At 38.2% G+C, this 18,123-nt stretch overlaps 1 protein-coding gene across 2 annotated transcripts in view; it reads left to right on the top strand.

The window, feature by feature from the left end:
* The window catches only part of PAK2 (p21 (RAC1) activated kinase 2), an 85,004-nt gene that overhangs the window by 7,027 nt on the left and 59,854 nt on the right, over nucleotides 1-18,123 (top strand). The window contains exon 1 of one of the 2 annotated variants that reach the window (XM_081234789.1): nucleotides 3,035-3,332. The exons of the other annotated variant lie outside the window; for it this stretch is intronic. The gene's annotated coding sequence lies outside the window, so the exon portion shown is untranslated. Of the gene's footprint in view, nucleotides 1-3,034; nucleotides 3,333-18,123 lie in introns of those variants that run through there. 2 annotated transcript variants of the gene reach the window in all.

Raw genomic sequence — 18,123 nt, 5'->3', positions numbered from 1 at the left:
GTAGGTCTCTGTGGTTGGTAACATCTCTGTTTTTTGCTTGATGGTGTCTTTATTTCACCCTCACTCTTTTTACTGATAATTTAGCAAGATATATACTTCTAAGTTTAGTTATTTTCTCTTGGTAGTTTGAAAATATTTTTCCATTGTCAGATGGCACACATTGTTGCGGTCGAGAAATCTATGCTAAATTTAATAGCTGTTTCTTCGTAGAGGGTGTCTTTTTTTTTCTGGTTTCTTTATCTTTGGTATTCTGCAGTTTCACTTTGATGTGTTTGAGAAGATTTCCTTTACTTATCCTGTTTGGGATTCACTTGCTTCCTGAATCTGAAGGTTCTTGTCTTTAATCAATTCTGGAAAATTCTTAGCCATTATCTCATCATATACTGCCTCTTTTGTTTTCTCTTTTTACTCTCCTGAATTTCTCATTAGGCAAATGGTATACCTTCATAATCTATCCCCATGTCTCTCAGTCTTTCTTTCATATTTCCTCTGTCTTTGGGCTGCTGTCAGTAATTTCTTTAGATCTGTCTTCCAGTTTATTAATTCTCTCTTCAACTGTGTGTAATCTATTTAACCCAAACATTGGCTTTGGTTTCAATTATTATATTCTTTATTTCTAGAAGTTCTACTTGGCTCCTTCTCAAAGCTGCTTGGTCATTTTTTAAAAATAGTATCTTGTTTCTTGTTTAAAAATAGTATCCTGTCTTACTTTGCTTAATCATTATAATAAACTTATTTTATATTCTGTAATCAATAATTCCAATATCTAAAGTTCATGGGCTTCATTATTCTGTTTATGGTTTCTGTTGATTCACTTCTAGCTTATTTTCGCAGATGTATTATATTTGGGGTGTTCATGTTTAACTTTTGATAGCCTGTTTGTCTGTGGAAATCCTTTCAGTCCTGTGTTGACAGTGAACCTGTGCAGTGAAGATTTGTGTTTGTTTCTTCCAGGCCTCCAAGCATTACCAGCCTGGGACATTTTCTTGACTTCAAGTTTCCTGGGCAGTGTAGGTACTATAAATTTGAACTTTCAAACCCATGTGAGGGAAAGTTTGTGGTTATGAATTCTAAAGGGAAAGTTTTTTTCCTCTCGATGCCAAAGTCCAGGCTAAAACTTACAAGTATCTGCATATTGCCCTGGGTTGGTCCAGGGAATTTTTTTTTCCAGTCTATTCTTAGAGGGTATAGCCCTTTGAGTTTTCCAGCCTTGTGCAGGATTATAATCCCAACACCTTCTACAGGCCCAAGGCCTTGTCTTTGGTCTCTTGTCTCTTGTCTCCTGTGCAGCCAGTAAAACCATAGATTTTTCTGAGATAAGAAGGTTCTTTCAACATAACACAACACAATAGGCTTCACTGACCTGGTTACTACTCTGGTTTCTTGCTCTCCCCTTTGGGTTGAATGTGGAGTTTGGAAGACTATCAGATGTATTCCTTTTTCTTCCTTGAAAGCTTAGTTATGCCTTTGAAAGGATGTTCTATTTTATCCAGCATTTTGTGTGTTTAATAGTGGGACTGTTTTTCAAGTTATCTAATAGTGTGCCATATTGCTTCTTGAATCCCTTCTCTCGTACTCTCCATATCAATTGAGTTTTTCACTCTACATCTATCAATAAAAACAATCTGGCTACTACCTATCTCCACTTCCACAGCTATTGCTCTAGTATCAGTCATGATTAATGCCTCCCTAGTTCATTCCCTTCTATTCTTGCATCTCAATACTCCATTCTCCATGTAGCAATCTAGAGATCTTTTTTATTTTTTAAATAAATTTATTTATTTATTTATTTTTGCCTGTGTTAGGTCTTTGTTGCTGTGCGCGGGCTTTTTCTAGTTGTGGTGAGTGGGGGCTACTCTTCGTTGCAGTGGGCGGGCTTCTCATTGTCGTGACTTCTCTTGTTGCAGAGCACAGGCTCTAGGCTTGCAGGCTTCAGTAGCTGTGGCATGTGGGCTCAGTAGTTGTGGCTTGCAGGCTCTAGAGCACAGGCTCAGTAGTTGTGGAGCATGAGCTTAGTTGCTCCGCGGCATGTGGGATCTTCCCCGGCCAGGGCTCAAACCTGTGTCCCTTGCATTGGCAGGCAGATTCTTAACCACTGTGCCACCAGGGAAGCCCTCTAGTGATCTTAAAGTGTAAACTAGGTAACATCACTTCCTTACTTACAACTCTTTAATAACTTCTTGGAATAAAGTCCAACATCCTTACCTGTCATTTAAGATCCTTCCTGACCTGAATCTTGTCTTCTCTAGTGTTTTCTCCCACTATGCTACTCTTCTTGCACTAAACTGCAGTTACACAGGCCTTCTTAACTGACCTTAGCAAGTTCTTTTCTTCCTCCTTCTGTCTGTAATGCTCCTGGGAGCTTCTCATGGCTCTCTCTTTCTGTTCTCAGCTTAAATGTCACCTCATTAAAGATGCCTTCCCTGGCCACCTTATCCAAAGTAATCATCCTAGTTTTTCCCTCATACCAGATATCATTATTTTAATTATTGTGTTTTCATATTTGTAAGTTCCACAAGGACAAAGTGACTTGTATTCACCCTTGTATCCCTGATACCCAGCATTGTCTGGTACATATTTGACACTGAAATACTTGTAGAATTTGTGAATACATTAATGAACTCCTCCATGGATAAAACACAGAGGCCTTAATTTGCAAGGAGGTGGGGCTTAATTTAGCACCAAAGTATATTAAGAGCTGTAGGTAAAAAGCAAAATGGATAGTGGATGAGTTCCCAGGAACACGTATCCTAGAGCAGGTTCATATAACAGGAATCGTCTTTCAGCATCTTTGGCTGGCCACAGACCTGACTGAAGGTAATGCTGAATTACATGAGGAAGTGGCGGTGTCTCTCAATATAAAGAATACCCAAAAAAGGCGGGGGGGTGGGGGGTGGGGGAGATAAGTGGTACACATCTCCAAACTACAACTCCCAGCAGGCCCCGCGTGAGCCCGCCCACTGGGAGGCGGTGCCCGTCTCCGCCCCGTGGAGCTCCCGGCTTCGGCCCCAGCCCTCCCCACTCCGTGCCGTAGCCCTCCCCCAGGGTTGTGGCCACGCGCAGCGGCAGCGGTTGTTCCGCTTCCCCTCTGGCCTGGGCCGTCGCCATTGCCGAAGGCTGCCTGCACTCCCTTCCCGGCGCCCGCGGGGCTCGGCTGCCGCCCGGCCTAGCAATAACAGCAGCTGCGCTCCAGCGCGGTTCCTCTTCCCGCCCCGCTTCCCTTTCCCTCCCCTCCCCGCCCCGTGTCGCGCGCTTGCTCGGGGCGGCTCCTGAGCTCGCCGGGAGCTCGGCCGGAGGCTCTTCGCTGGGGCGGGGATCTTTCCTCGCCTGGGGTAAGTGTGCAGACAGGCCAGGACGCGGGCCGTCGCTCTCCTTCCTTCTTCTTTCTCCGTGGCCTGGCCGGTGCGAGCGGCCCGGGGCAGCTAACCTGCCCCGCGCGGGGCCGGGAAGCCGCCACCTGCGTGCCTGGAGCCGCAACTCTTGGGGCGGTGGCTCATTGTCTGCGCCCTCCGGCTGTTTTCTTCCCCGACTGTAGTCTGAAATGGGAAGCTTGCTGGGCTGGTGAGGTCTAACTCTTCCTGGACCCGGCCCTGCCCTGAACCCTGTCGCGCCAGTCTGCCCTCTGTTGATCTCCCTTCCACCGCGTTTCCAACCTCCTTTTCTCCATTTACTTTTGTGTTGTACAAAACGTTGCGGGTTTTATTCCTTGATTTTTTCGTCTCTTACAGAATCCTAGCCCCTCCTTGCTGTCTCTCTGGTCATCCCAGTTTCTTTGCTTAGGCATATTGTCTAGGGTCCCTTTACTGTTTTCTAACCTGCAGTCTGTGATCTTCCATATTCCGCGTTAGTAGAAACGAATAGTTTTCCGAGGGTTTGAGGGCCTCCGCTTAAGAACAGAACTTTCGGATCTTCTCGTGATTCCTGTTTGATCTTCAGCCAGGAGGTGAATATTTGCTTCTTTAGGTAACTTAGGTGAAGGTTGGCTTTCACCATGTTTGGCTTTCTTTCAAACAACATACACAACATGTTGCCGAATATTCCTCAGTGGACTCAACCTTTTGACTAATTCTTTAAAGATAGAGTCATCCAAGAACTGAAGAGTGGAAAGTAATTGCCATTGTCGTCAGTCGTTGTGGAGTTGTACTACCAGTCCTTGTATCTTATCTTTAATGGGAATTCTCTGGGCAGTGCGAGCGTGATTTCTTTCCTCAATAAATAATGCTAACTCCCATTGGTATAATTATCTCAGTTTTATTTTACAAGTGATCTATAGTTTTTTGTTTTCTTTTTAAACCTTTGTAAAAAGACAATCAAAATGGTTAGGCCTAAAATTAGACCACGGCGAGCAGTGTTTTGGATCAAGGTTGTGCACGTCACGTTTTTTCCCCTGCTCTGTTTGACTCTTCCGCTCTAGTAAGTAGGCAGGATATTGAAATGTAGAAGAATTTGCTCTGGGGGTTTTGTTTTTGTAGGTTTATTCAAAACAGTAATATTAAATAAAGTTAGATTGGGATGAAGGTAGTGAACAGTAATTTTTAAAGCAGGTTAGAACTTGTCAACTTTGCCAGGAGCGCTGTGGCATTTGTAAAACACTCATAATCACTTACATATATTTTGTGTATATGTATGGAAAATATATATATACAAATGAAAAGCTTTGTTCATGTTCTCCTATTAAGGGTGTTGATTTAAGTTAACTCTTTCATCCTTAGCTTTTAAATCTTTCTAGTAATTAATTAACCAGAAACACTGATTTACATTATGAAAAATGAACCTTAAAATGTTTCTGACCTGTAATGTATGTAGGGCTTAAACCCACTTTCAGGTTTTGGTGAAAGAGATTGACCTAAATTCAGTGAATTCTGTGTTTTCATTTCAATACTGTCATTTTGGTAGTGTCAGTTGTCCTTAATTCAGTGAGAGGTCTTCTTGGCCTAAGGGGTTAAGGTCTAGAAATGTTGGAGTGTGAAACTAGGTCTGTTGATGTCAGCATCTCTGCCAGTTCTTTCTACAAACAGACAGTTTTACTGAGGAAGAGTTCTGGGCGTTCTGCTTCTCTTAGGACCTTGATTCTGGTTTACAGTTATTCAAAGAGGGAGTTATTCTTCTGGACTTTGTGACATTAAATACTAGCCTTGAAAACCCAAATTCATCAAGTAAGTTTGTGGTTGGAGTCTATCTACTAAACAAATGAATAGGGGTTCTTGTGATTCTCTGATCTTTATGAAAGGGCGATTTCCAAGTAGACATGATTAACAATGGTGTATCTTTTCAATTGTACTTTTTTAAAGAGAAAACTTAGAACTTGTTCAGGTAGCTAAAGATAAACTTTCATTTACTCTTTTTAGAAGAGAGAGACCTTGTTCAAATAGCTAGGGATGAAATAAATAGGTAGGTATTGTTAAATTCTTCCTATGTTTAATCTGTCAATATTGATTATTCTAATATTTGAGTATAACATTTCTTTTGGCTTTCTGAATTTTCTACTTATGATTAAAGTGTGAAACTGCACCTTCCTCAAGTCTTTAAGACTTTGGGGTTCTGATCAATTTGTTTTCAAAAGCCCTTCCAGTTAGTTAGAGGAGTAATTCCAGACTAATCAGAGAGGGTGTTAAGTTACTTGCGAATCTGAGTATCCTTTTTGTACCTTGTACCTTTGTACCTTGGTAGAAGCAGAAAGAGATGGAAAAAAATAGCCCCTGTTGCCTTGAAGAAATACTGATTATTTTCTTCTGTGAGCAGAATTCTTCATTTTAGGATCACTAACCTGAATAAGAGTAGTCAGTCTGAACATTCATGCCGGATTTCAGAGGTCTAGCCTCTTATCTTTGATGTACAGTAGTACTTGTCATTCCATGTATCACACGTGGTGAGGAGCTGGAGACCTGGGTTTGAATGCTGGCTCTTCCACTTGACCCTGGGCAAGATACACATTCTTTTCAGGCTTGTTTTTTTCATCTGTAAAATGAGGATTAATAATAATATAATACACATTTCATAGGGCTACTTAGAGCAAATGAGATAATGCAGAGAAAAGTAACTTAGCAAATGAAGTGTTTAAGTGATTAATAAATGCTAGTTATTAATATTAATGCTAATAATATTAATAGTTAATATTCCATTCTGAAATAGGTTTTATATTTAATTGCTTCTACAGCAAATATTATACTTCCAAACTTAGATTTAAGACTGCTTTCTGAAAGTGGTTTGAATCTCAGGGCCAAGTTTCTGAGACCATAACTGTTAAAAATTACTTTTCAGGAAAAAAAATAGCTTCATCACTGAAATAAAATACAGGTTTTTTGAATACATGTTTCTCAGATTTTAAAATAGGCATACTTCTCATAGAAAATTTAGAAAGTAGTGAAAACTATTAAGAAATGGGACAAAAATTACTATACAAAAATCACTTAGCCCCCAGAGATAACCATCATAACAGATGAGAATAGTGCCTTTTTTCCTTATTTTTAAATTAAATTCCAAAGGTAGTCAGTACATGCTTATTACAGAAGGTTCAAGCAAGTCAATTATTTAGAGTAGAAAGTGAAAATTACTTTCCTTACGTTTTAGTCCCATTCCTTACAGGTACCCACTGTAAACAATTTTGTTTTCTTTATGCAATTAGAAATAAGCACAGTGTATATGTAGTTTTACCTTGATTTTCTTTTTTAATTAAAAAAATCTAATCATTATAAGTTCGTTTCCATCTCAGTACTTGTAGTTAAACATCATGTTTTTAATAGTCATGAGATATTCCATTGTATAGTTGTGCTTTACCTAATTATTCATGGTTATTTGCTTTTTCCACTTTTGGGCAACTAAAACTGGAGCTTTGGGCTTCCCTGGTGGCGCAGTGGTTGAGAGTCCACCTGCTGATGCAGGGGACACGGGTTCGTGCCCCTGTCCGGGGAGATCCCACATGCCGCGGAGCCTGCGCATCCAGAGCCTGTGCTCCGCAACGGGAGAGGCCGCGGCAGTGGGAGGCCCGCATACCGCAAAAAAAAAAAAAAACCCAAAAAACTGGAGCTTTAATGAACTTCCTTATACCTTTGTGCACATGCACATGTATACAAGTATCTCCATTAAAAGGATTCTTAAGTGTGCATTTTAAGTTTTGATGGCAAATTGCCTTCCTAAAAGACTATACTAATTGAATTGTAGAAGCTCTTTACACATAGTAGATATTAATACTTTGCCTTCTGTTTAAGACGATCTTTTACATTTTTATCAAAAAGCAGTCTTCTATATTTTCTTCTGGTTCTTTAATAACTTGTATTTGAATCTTAATACTTCCAGATTTTTTTTGGGGGGGGTGCTTGGTGGGGTAAGAGTTTGGCTACTGAAATAAAATACAGGTGTAACAATATTTCAGGAGTTTGAGGTTGGTGTAAAAATTAGTCACATTAATGGGATTCAGAAACGAATATTTAAATCATTTTATTGTAAGCATCACATCGAAAAAGGGGGGAAAATGCCCCCTTTGGCCCCTATTTCTTGTCATCTACCTAATTCATCTTCATCCTTCAAATTTCAGCTTTTGAGTATAGCTTTCTTTGGGACTCTTTCCTGATTTCCAGTATGACTTAGATATTCTTATTGCTTTTATATGTTTTCTTAACATGTCCATAATCTTTATTTGCAGTATGCTGAGAGAATGAGTTATTCATCTGGAAACGAGAGTTATTTCTCAATTGTTGTCAATTGAAATTAATCAGAAGAGAAGTGCAAAGAACTCAGTAGTGTTGGTTAAAAGTGATGCATATACACATGTATGCATTCAGGGCCCTTTTAACCTGCATTACTGAGTTCTTCCTGACATCTTTCTGATCAGGCTATTACCTTGTAGGTAATATTTTTTCATGTAAATGTTTAATAGGTTCTGGAAAAATACAAGGTTTTATTTTAATCTTGCATTTATTTCATAAGAACAAGGTGTATTTATTTCATAAAAACAAGGTGGGTTTTTTTTTTTTTTTTTTTTTTTTTGCGGTACGCGGGCCTCTCACTGTTGTGGCCTCTCCCGTTGCGGATCACAGGCTCTGGGTGTGCAGGCTCAGCGGCCATGGCTCATGGGCCTAGCCGCTCTGCGGCATGTGGGATCTTCCCGGATCAGGGCACGAACCCGTGTCCCCTGCATCAGCAGGCGGACTCTCAACCACTGCGCCACCAGGGAAGCCTCTGGAGTAAAACTTTTAAACACAATTTCAGGTGCTCTAAAGAACAAATTATTAAAGAATAAAAAGTTACATTGGCAGATATAATGGTAAAAATATAACCAGATGTTTGATAAAGAATAAAGTTTAAAAAAAAACTTTAATTCATTACCTGTGGATAACTGCTGTTAATATTTTGGTGTTTCTTTATATTTGTGTGTGTACATAGTTTATTCTTCTAAAATTGGAATCATATTCTGTATAATTTGCCATCTTGCTTTTTTTTAACTTACCCTCAAATCTTGAAAGTTTCCTTCTTTCTCCTTAAAAATTCTGTTTAAAAATGATTTTTTAATGTTTGCCTAACATTCCATTGCACACCTATGCCTTAGTTTCATTATTTTCCTATTGGTGAATGTATAACTTATTTCTAATATTTTATATAAATAATGCTATGATGAATATCTTTTTATTCATCCCTGAGTATTACTTTAGAATATTTTCTTAGAATTGGAATTACTGAGTGAAAGGGTATAAGCATTTACAAGTGTTAAATTACCCTTCAGAGGGCTTCCCTGGTGGCGCAGTGGTTGAGAGTCCGCCTGCCACTGCAGGGGACACGGGTTCGTGCCCCGGTCCAGGAGGATCCCATATGCCGCAGAGCGGCTGGGCCTGTGAGCCATGGCCATTGAGCCTGCGCGTCCGGAACCTGTGCTCCGCAATGGGAGAGGCCACAGCAGTGAGAGGCCCGCGTACCGCAAAAAAAAAAAAAAAAAAAAAAAATTACCCTTCAGAAAGGTTTGATGTATACCATCACTAGCATTGTCTCATTTTGTTGCTATCCTCATTGAAACAACCATCATTCTTAATGAAATTGTTAAATTTGCTTATTGCTAGGCAAATAAAAAATACAATTTAATTTGCATTTCCTGTTTAAATTATAATTTTGTTTTTGTGAATTTGATTTAGTTTCATTATTTCTGATAAGTATACAGAAGTATCTAGATTTTTTTTTAGTAAGTTCACTTTTTCCTTAAAAAAATTTTTTTGTACAGTTTTTAAAGTAACTTTCCATTTACAGTTATAAGACATTGCCTGTATTTTTCGTATTGTATAATATGTCCTCGAGCCTATCTTACACCCAATAGTTTGTACCTCTAGAAGTAACTAGATTTTTGTGGTCACGATTATTTTTATTATCTTGCTGGACTTCAGTAAAATTTTATTTACTTCTGTTTTTCAGGTTCATTGTCTTACCTGAAAATAATAGTAACTTTTGCTTCCTTTCCAATAGTTATAATATTTATTAGTATTTTAGCTCTTTATTACGTTGATCAGAATCTCCAAGACACAGTTATTTAAGAGAAGTGATAATTGTCTTGGAATGTCTCTGTTATTTTTACAATTTAGGGATGGATGCAGCTGTTGGTTTTAGAGAGAAATTTTTTATTATTCTGTTCTTTGTAAAAAAGAGGAGTGTCTTCCGAATTTTATCAAATGTTTTTGTAACTTATTTAGGTGATGAAAAGATTTTTCTTTTAACTACTGATAAAAGTATATAAATAAATTTGCTAATAACATTCCCAAAGGTTATATATCCTAAGGCATATATCATGAGGAATCAAAACCCCACTCTTGTTAGTCAAGTGTACAGAATTTATTGAAAGAATAGAAGAGAGTCTCATAGAACTTTAGTTTAATAAGAATACACAGTCCATATGGTAACTTCTGTAGTTCCTTCTGTAGTCTGGAGAAATCCTTACTTACTCATGAGTCAGTTTTGAGAAATTTGTATTTCCCCAGATTACATTTTTTAAGATTTTCAAATATATTATTATATGGGTGTATATAATATTTTTTATAATTAAAATCTGTGGTGTTCATCTCTGCCTTTTATTAGTGATTTCATTATTTTTCTTAATTTGATTTGCCAAATGTTTATCTACTTGGTGGTTTTTAATAAGAAGCTTTGAGATTTAATTCTGTTTTCTGATTTTCTAATTTCTACTTTTTATTTTGCTCTGGTTTTTCTGGTTTTTTTGTTGTTGTTGTTTATACAGTAAGTCCCCTACATACGAACGCATTCCATTCCAAGAGCACGTTCGTAAATCCAGTTTGTTCGTAAGTCCAACAAAGTTAGCCTAGGTACCCAATTAACACAATCGGCTATATGGTACTGTACTGTAATAGGTTTATAATACTTTTCACACAAATAGTACATAAAAAAGAAATGCAAAAAATAAAACATTTTTAATCTTACAGTACAGTACCTTGAAAAGTACAGTAGTACAGTGCAACGGCTGGCATACGTGGGCTAGCATCGAGTGAACAGGCAAGAAGAGTTACTAACTGGAGGAAGGAGAGGAGGTGGGAGATGGTAGAGCTGAAGGATCGTCAGCAATAGGAAATGGAGGGCAAGCTGCAATTTCACTCATACCTGACATTCACTACCAGCTACATCACCGCTGCTTTTATGCTTGCTTCTACACTTGCTTCTGGACATCCTGGGCTTGAAATAAAGATACTGTGCTACTGTACTCTATACAGTACTGTACAGTAGAGTACACAAAAGCACAACCACTTGTAGAGGATGCCCGCATGTGACAGTGTATGCCAGACATGTGAATTAACTTACGTGGTTGGACCTGTGAACACACGTTCGCATCTTTGAAAGTTCACAACTTGGAGGTTCATATGTAGGGGACTTACTGTACTTTTTCTAACTTAGTAAATTCTTAGTTCTCTCTTTTTTTTTTTTAAATGAAAACATTTTTAATGCTCTTAATTTGCCTCTGAGTACAGCTTTGGCTGCACTCTAAAATGTCTGTGAATGATATTCTTATATTCATTGCTTTCCAAATAGTTGCTAGTTCTAGTTTGATTACCTCTTTGACTCAGGAACTATTTGGTATAGTTCTATTCACTGTATTTTCTTTCATTGTCAGTGACTTTGTTCTTTTAAAATATCTTTTAAGTTTATTGAGGGTTTTTTTGTGACTTAAAGCATAATCCAATTTGCTAAATGTTCTTTGAAAACTTAAGAACATTTTCTGTTTGCACGTACAGTTTTATATACACACATATATCTGTCAATTAAACTTTATTCAAATTATCTTATTATTCCTTAATAGTTTTTATTATAAGACAGTCTTTATTAAGTTTTTAATCTTAATCTGTCAAAGACTAAGAGTTAGCGTTGTTTCTGAAAAGCTTGTGCTTACATTGGGGCCTTTACATTTTTGTTTCTTCCCCCTGAATACTGTGTTCCTTTCATATGTCACTGTTTTAAAGAGGCCTTACTTGATCAGCCGTCTAAAATGGCCTCCACCTGCTCCTGCTCAGTATCTAACTTCTTTCCCCTCAGTGTTTTTCTTTATAGCATTTCCACCTGAAATTATTTTTCATTCACTTATCTCTTTGCTATTATTCTGTTCAGAACTTAGAACAAGTATGTATGCAGTATGTGTTTGTTAAGTAAAGAGTGTCCTTTTGTATTTCTAATGACTTTTTAAAAAATTAATAGACTTTATACAATTTTAGGTTCACAGAAAAGTTGAGCCAAAAGTACAGAGAGTTCCCATATACCTTGATCTCCCCCCTTCCTCAGCTTCCCCCATCATCAACATTCTGCAATGTTTGGTATGTTTGTTATGATTGATGAACCAACATTGACACATCATTACCCATCAAAGTTCATAGTTTACATTAGGCTTCACTCTTGATATTACACATTGTATGGGTATGGACAAATGGTGGATAATGACATGTATTCACCATTACAGTATCATACAGAATAGTTTCTTCACTCCCAGAATTCTCTGTGCTCCACTTATTTACCCCTCCCTTCTCACTAATCCCTGATAACCACTGAAGCTTTAACTGTCTCCATAGTCTCGCCTTCTCCAGAATGTCATATAGTTGGAATTATACAATATATAACCTTTTCAGCTTCTTTCACTTAGCAGTGTGCATTTGAGTTTCCTTCATATCTTTTCATGGCTTAATAGCTCATTGCTTTTTTATGCTGAATAATACTCCATTGTTGGGATATACCACGGTTTGTTTATCCATTTACCCACTAAAGGACATCTTGGTTGCTTCCACATTTGGCAGTTATGAATAAAGCTGCTATAAACATCCAAGTTTGGGTTTTTCATGGACATAAGTTTTCAGCTGATTTGAGTAAATCGCATGGAATACGATTGCTGGATTGTATGGTAAGAATATATTTAGTTTTGTTAAGAATCTGCTAAAACTGTCTTTCAAAGTGGCTGAACCATTTTGCTTTCCTACCAACAGTGAATGAGAGTTCCTGTTGCTCAAATCCTCACGAGCATTTGATGTTAGTGTTTTGGATTTTAGCCATTCTAATAGGTGTGTAGTGCTATCTCATTGTTTTAATTTGCAGTTCCCTAATGAAGTATGAGACTTAGCATCTTTATATCAGATACTTCTTTTGCAAATATTTTCTTCCACTCTGTGGCTTGTCTTCATGTTCTCTCTATCCTAATGATTTTTATCATGTTTTTGGTGTACTATTACTGATTCATGTTTAAGTTCTATACTGCTAAAGATCTGTATTACACCTAATCAATAAAAATAATTGTCATATTTAATCTTTCTAAGTCTCGTATTTTACTTATCTTAAATTCCCATCTGTCCTGTTATTCTTCAATAAATTATTATCCAACCTTGTTTTTCCATGCCATTTTTAGTTGTATCTCTTTTAAATTACATATAGTTTACTTTTGTTTTAATCCAAAGTGAATACTTAAAACATTTATGTGTATTGTAATAGTTAATTCTGTTGGGTGTGTTTCTGTTATTTTATCTAATGCTTTCTGTTTTTTAATGGTTCATTGCTACTGCTTCTACATTTTTGTAAAATATACATAATGTAAAGTTATCATTTAACCATTTTAAAGTAAAGTTAGCCCTTGAACAACACGAGTTTGAACTGTGCAGGTCCACTTATATGTGGATTTTTTTCAGTAGTAAATGCTACAGTACTGCACTATCTAAGGTTGGTTGAATCCTAGGATGCAGAACTGCAGATACAGAGGAACTTTGGATTTGGAGGAACCAAGTATATGGAGAGCCAGACTATAAGTTATACTCAGATTTTTGACTGTGTGGAGGGTCGCGCCCCAACCCCCAAGCTGTTCAGGGTCAACTGTATACAGTTCTTTGGCATTACGTACACTTACATTGTTGTACAACCATCATCACCATCCACCTCCAGAATTTTTCATCTTCCCTAACAGAATCTATGCTCATTAAACACTGACTCCCTGTTCCTCCCTACCCACAACCCCTGGTGACTGTCTCTAATCTACTTTCTCTTATGATTTTGCCATTTCTAGATGATTCATGTAAGTGGAATCATACAACGTTTGTCCTTTTGTGTCTGGCTTATTTCACGTAGCATGTTTTCAAGGTTCATCCGTGTTACAGCATTTATGAGTACTTAATTCCTTTTTGAGGCTGAATAATATTCCATAGCATGTGTGTTTATCCTGTTATCTGTCAATGTCTTAAAGCCAACTAACTAATCTATACTTTAAGTGAATTCAACTGTAAATCTAAAATTTAAAAAAATAACAATTTCTGATTTGTCAGTCTGAAAAAGAAAATTATACTTTGACTCCCCATAACTGAAGACTGGCTTATTCTCTTAACCAACCCTTATTTTAATGTTCATTGTCAGTTTCTCAATCTTACATTTAAATTGAGTCATCATGTATGTCAGCTAACATAAATTTTCATTTAATATGGGAGTAACTGGAAGGCACATTTAATAATTATTAGGTCACTAATGTCCACAGAAACTTTCATGCCATGTGGTCTCACATTAATTTTGTTTCAGAGCTTCCTATATCTGATGGTGCTAGGAATCTTCCTTTTTCTTTTTATTGAAATATTTTGACTGATTGTGTCTTGTACATGTTTATTAATGTTGCCTGATACATTAACTCCTTACGGTCTTCATACTTTTTTTCATTTCCAGAAATATTTTTGGTTATTTTTAGTTCTTTTTTCTTCCTTGAAAACACTTATAGTAATTAGGTTGGTGTGTCATTTCTGTCTTTTGTGTGAGCTTCTCGAATGTTTGTCTTTAGCACTCATTTGATTTTCCTTTATTACCTCCAATGTAGGGTTTATTTCTGCTATGGAAATTTTAGTTTCTTTACATCCTTTAAAAGTTTACTCCACTCCCTTTTCTTCTTAAATTACTCTCATTTCATCTTGGTCTTTTCTCTTCATATATGCCAGTTTCATGGATTTTACCAAACAGTGTTTGGAACTTAATTCTGTGTCCTGAAGTAATTTTTTTAAAATGTATTTAATATTTATTTTTGGCTGTGTTGGGTCTTTGTTGCTACGTGTGGGATTTCTCTAGTTGCGGCGAGTGGGGCTACTCTTTGTTGCAGTGCGCGGGCTTCTCATTGCGGTGGTTTCCCTTGTTGTGGAGCATGGGCTCTAGGCAGGCGGGTTTCAGTAGTTGTGGCACATGGACTCAGTAGTTGTGGCTCGTGGGCTCTAGAGCGCAGGCTTAGTGGTTGTGGTGCACGGGCTTAGTTGCTCCGCGGCATGTGGGATCTTCCCTGATCAGGGCTCGAACCCGTGTCTCCTGCATTGGCAGGCGGATTCTTAACCACTGAGCCACCAGGGAAGTCCCTGTCCTGAAGTAATTTTAATTCACCTTCTAAGTTAGATTCTGAAAGGTAATTCAGAATTAATTAATTAATTCTGAAAGGTAATTTTGTCTCTTTCTTGTGCTGCATTATTTTTTGTTGGGATCAATGTTGGATTTTTTCCTGCTTATTCATCCTTGAATGGTAACAGTTATCTTTTACCTGATATGCATTTGTCAGAAACATTTGTGGGATTGATTGTCCTTGCCTCTACAGTTGCCTGGGATTCTAGTTGAAACCTCTTCTTAGGTGTATTGCTAAAGGATAAATACACACAGCACCTAGCCTGAGTTCCAGTGATAAATTGGCATTCATCTTATAGGGTAGTTCTGGGCTAGGATGGTGGGATCTTATGGTACCCTGGTTTCTATCATGTGCTGCTATTAGGGCTCTTCCTGATTCTAACCAAGTACCCACAACACAGCACTTCGCTTGTGTGACTACACCTCCCAGGAAGCCATGTACCAATCCAGGTTTTTCTGCCCATTTACAGCTCCACTTGAACCTTACATACACACAGGCACATAGAAAGATACTTGTTTTCTGGAACTTGCATGGCAGTCTCCTAAATGTATGTAGAAAGATCAGAAGAGATGATAAGGAGCTCCAGCTGTCACAGAACCCACTTCTATATAGCAAGAAATGGCTTAGCAAGGATGACTGACTAGCTTGTTTCTTTGAGGCAGACTTTGGGTCTCCAAATAGAAGTATGGCTAGCAGAGAGGAGCGAGCTATCTTTATATCTTCTTTTAGGCAAATGGTCAAACTTTCTTTTGTGAAACAGAACATAGATGGGTCATAAATCTTTTCTTAGTTGAGATTGCGTGACCTTATCTAATGGAAAGCCTTCAAAGATTTTATATAAATTGTCTTCGTGGAAATTTGGGATAGACTCCATGGTGACTTCTGATATGATACTATTTTTTTTTTTTTTTTCGGTACGCGGGCCTCTCACTGTTGTGGCCTCTCCCATTGTGGAGCACAGGCTCCAGACGCGCAGGCTCAGCGGCCATGGCTCACGGGCCCAGCCGCTCCGCAGCATGAGGGATCCTCCTGGACCGGGGCACGAACCCGCGTCCCCTGCATCGGCAGGCGGACTTTCAACCGCTGCGCCACCAGGGAGGGAAGCCCATGATACTATTTTTTACTACAATAAACTGGTTTCAGTTTTTGTTTAACTTAGATAACCACCTAAGTAACCAAATAATCAGTCTGCAGTTGACCTTCATTTTTCAGTATAAGGTCTTAGATTGTTTTCACTTTGATTGTAGGAAAATGGCATCTTGTAACAATTTACATCTTTTTGATGTCTAGTTGAACACTTTTTATATACATACAGTCCCCCTACTTAATGATTTTTTGACTTTACTATGGTGCAGAAGTGGTATGCATTCAGTAAAAACCATACTTTGAATTTTGATCTTTTTCTGGGCCAGCTATACAAGGTTCAGTACTCCGGTGGTGCTGGGCAGAGGCAGCGAGCTGTAGCTCCCAGTCAGCCATGCAATCACAAGGGTATACACTTGTGATACACTTAACAACCGTTCTATACCCATACTACCATTCTCTTGTTCACTGTAAGTACAGCATTCAATAAACTACAGGAGATATTCAACTCTTTGTTATAAAATAGGCCTTGTGTTAGATGATTTTGCTCAACTGTCAGCTAATGTGTTTTGAGCATGTTTAAGGTAGGCTGGGCTATGATGTTCCTTGATAGGTTTAGGTGTATTAAATGCATTTTCGACTTAATGGTATTTTCAACATACATATCGTTATGTAGCCCCATCTTAAGGAATATCTGTGTTTGTTGCCCCTCTCCTCTTTTTTCATTTTGAATTGCCATTTGGGTTTTGCGACCAAACTTGAGGAAAGCTAGACTTTACTCTGTTGAACACATTTCTTCTTACTTTTTTAACTTTTTAATTTGTTGTTCCTTGCTTCACCATTCACTACCTTATAGGCACTTTTGAAGCATTTTCTGAGTCTCACCCCTTTACTTCTTTCATGCTTAGTCATAGTTTCACTTTTTTAGTGTAGTGATTGGGTGAAGGCCAAAGGGAAGAAGAAAAAAAAGGAGGATCACATTTCGATTACAAAGTTTCTTTAACACACTGCTTCCTCTGTTTACCAAGACCTTCCTCTCTTGCTTGGCAAGTTCTTTCTCATTCTTCAAAGGTCAGTTCTGATTTCTTTGCCTTAATTGCTTTCATATGCATAGGAGCTCTGGGTCCACTCATCGCTGTCAGCTCTTAATCTCATTGCGGAGTAGTCATTTGTTACTCTTTTCCCACTGATGGTGGGCTCAAAACTGAGACTTCGTCTTAGTTATCTTTGATCTCTAACATCTGACACATTGTATTCACAAAATAAATATTTCAATGACTTAGGAAGGACATACTAAGAAATTCTTCATTCTTCAACCATGTTGTTTTCCTGCTTCTAGTGTGAAATGTAAAAACCAGTTCTTTCTGGGAAGTGTAATTATGGATATTCTATTTTTCTTTAAATTTTATTCTGGTTTGGGTTTCTTTGTAATGACCTTGTACTACTTTTATTATGAGAATAAAAGACACTTAAAACCAAACCTCTCAAACCTCCAGGTGTTCCCCATTGCCCAGCACCTGCAACTTTCTGGTCCCACTTAACAGTCTTATTTCCCCCTACTTGCTCCTGTGTGCCCTTTCGTCTTATGAACTAGATCATTCTTATTGTTCCTGTTGCCTAGAATCCCATCTCCTGGGTAGGAGTATGATCTGTTGTAAATGGAGAAATGCTTGTAATAGGGATTGAGTATTGAGAATTTAGACTAATATCCTGCTGGTCTTATTTTGTATATACAGTAGTTAAAAGGTGAGGTGCTTGGATGAGTTTTATCAGTTGTGAGAATCGAGATAAATGGAACATTTAATTATCTTAGCTTTCTAGAGTAGTGATCTTAAAGAAGATAGAATAGTGAAAATATCTTCAAAATTTCCTGGGTCTCCCCTAGCCTAAAAAAGGAAACAGGGCTTCCCTTGTGGCGCAGTGGTTGAGAATCTGCCTGCTAATGCAGGGGACACGGGTTCGAGCCCTGGTCTGGGAGGATCCCACATGCTGCAGAGCAACTAGGCCTGTGAGCCACAACTACTGAGCCTGCGCGTCTGGAGCCTGTGCTCCGCAACAAGAGAGGCCACGATAGTGAGAGGCCCGCGCACCGCGATGAAGAGTGGCCCCCGCTTGCCACAACTAGAGAAAGCCCTCGCACAGAAACGAAGACCCAACGCAGCAAAAAT

This window comes from Mesoplodon bidens (genome assembly GCF_964165515.1).
Source record: "Mesoplodon bidens genome assembly, chromosome: 5".
In the NCBI taxonomy this organism is placed as follows: Eukaryota; Metazoa; Chordata; class Mammalia; order Artiodactyla; family Ziphiidae; genus Mesoplodon; species Mesoplodon bidens.
Note: the sequence above shows the minus strand (reverse complement) of the source record. Positions and strands in the feature narration are given on the sequence as shown.